This window comes from Seriola lalandi, unplaced genomic scaffold, assembly GCF_002814215.2.
Source record: "Seriola lalandi dorsalis isolate HSWRI2012SDOR001 ecotype SW California unplaced genomic scaffold, Sedor1 jcf7180002000560, whole genome shotgun sequence".
NCBI classification, from domain to species: domain Eukaryota; kingdom Metazoa; phylum Chordata; class Actinopteri; order Carangiformes; family Carangidae; genus Seriola; species Seriola lalandi.
In genome coordinates this window covers 1-1,952 of record NW_019471219.1, presented here as the reverse complement: position 1 = coordinate 1,952, position 1,952 = coordinate 1, and the positions used below count along the sequence as shown (strand labels likewise).

At 44.2% G+C, this 1,952-nt stretch overlaps 1 long non-coding RNA gene across 1 annotated transcript; it reads left to right on the top strand.

The window, feature by feature from the left end:
* The first annotated feature begins 15 nt into the window (after window positions 1–15).
* On the top strand, window positions 16–1,928 carry LOC111662486 (uncharacterized). Its single transcript, XR_002761325.2, has 5 exons — window positions 16–431; window positions 570–628; window positions 743–832; window positions 991–1,172; window positions 1,314–1,928. It is a non-coding gene; the product is annotated as an uncharacterized LOC111662486 (long non-coding RNA).
* The last annotated feature ends 24 nt before the right edge of the window (window positions 1,929–1,952 follow it).

The window sequence follows — 1,952 nt, the reverse complement described above, 5'->3', positions numbered from 1 at the left end:
AAGTAAGATTGATTTCAAGAAACAAAGCCAAAACCATCATTGCCTTTAGTTTGACTTAAGTTTCCAATGATTTCAAAGTTTGATTTTTTGTAATTTGTTTGTTATACCTGCTGAGTTCTGCATTGGAGGATCTCTGTATGAGTTTGGATATAGTTTTTCCTAAACAAATGGAGAGAGTACTATAGCCTGGTAGGCAGATCTGGTCTCAGTCCTGTGTTGTTGTCAGATCCGGCTACCAGGCTGAGGGGGTATTGTTGATAGCAGTATTTTGAAGGAGCTTATGCAGTGGAATGTGGTGAAGCAGTACCGATTGGGTCGGGCCAACAGAAACATACTCTGTTTAATGCCTTTATCTGCCTCTTAGGCCCTCAAACGGAAGCCCGATTTGTTCTTGTCTGAGAGTCTTGATGTGAAAGCAGTATTCCACTGTGGTAAGTTTGCACATCGTTTACACAAACACGCACCTCTACACACTAGACTGTGTGTCTTGCTACAGTTCCTGTGAAATATGTGCCTGTCAGTACAAAGTACAAACTGTAAATGTTTGACACCATTCTTCTTCATTCTAGGAGTTCTGTCACTCAAATTTCCTGAAGCTCCGACAGTCAAGTCAACGTGCTTGTTCTTTGTGAGCGAACACACACACACAAATGAACACACACAACTTAAAACTTTGCAAACATGAAAGCCATCATTTTAGATATAAATGAGTCATCTGGCTTTCTTTGTGTGTCTGCCTTAGACTGAACTGTTACCCCACTGCTCAGATGTGCCTCCATTGGCCAGGGTGGTGCAGGAGGATGGCAAGCTGTTGATACAGGCCGTGTTGGAGGTGAGAAGCACCACATTACACATTTACACATCACACCACAGAAAAGTTTCATCATTTCACTGTTGCTGCAGTTTGCTGTGTTATCACACTTCAAACATTTCTTGCTCTTTCACTGTAATTAAGTCCCTCATGTAAAAAGCCTCCTCCACTCTCTCCAGGGCATCGGGGGCGGGGCATCTCGGAGCCTGATGGACCAGTTCGCAGAAGTGCTTTTCTGTCTGAACAAGCACTGCTTCTCTCTGCTCGCTGTGTGGTTGAAGGAGGCTCTGCAGCCTCCAGGGTTCCCGTCGACACGGGTCACAATTGAACAGAAAGACAACTTCTCACAGCAGATACTCAGGTACGCTGCCGGACATTTGATGACAGGCTTATTAGCTAATGAGAGCATCCAGTTGGTCAAGCACATGATTTTTCACATATACTCTATAATTATGTGTTTTTTTTTCTCTATTCTTTGCCTCCCTCCTCCTCTGTGATGCAGAGAACGAGTGAACAAGCGGAGGGTGAAGGACATAGTGAAGGAGTTCACACTACTGTGCAGAGGGCTCCATGGCACAGAGTACGCCGCTGAATACTGAAACTCTACCCTCGAACTCTCACCTAATCGTGACCTCTGCCCTCAGTGCAAACCAGCTGGATGCCACAACAAAACAGTTCTCACCAACCCAGTCAGTGAAGATATCATGAAATGATTGTAATGATTACCCGCCCCGCCGCAGGACAAGACATGGATCCATTCCAACACAGACGTGCCATTGGATTAAAGGACAAACATTAAATCCCCGGTGGCTTTTGGGAGGCTATCCTCCCTGCTCCGATTTTTTTTTTCTGTTCTAAGATTGATTGTTTCTCTTCTCTCCTCTTATTTAAAGGTCTTTTCTTTGGAAGAGCTTCGAGCAGCACTCCCAGCATGCTGCCTCACGCCTCCTTCTATCTCTGTCTTGTTCTGCCTTTCTAAATCTTCCTGTGGTTCCTAGGTTGTTTCCTGGTGATTAGCATCCATATGAAAATGGTAGTGGTATCGTACGTAGCTACTTGACATTATTTTTCAAAATAAATCAATTTAAGTATATAAATGTATGTACACATATAGAAAGGTGGTGGTCGTCAGTCCTGCTGC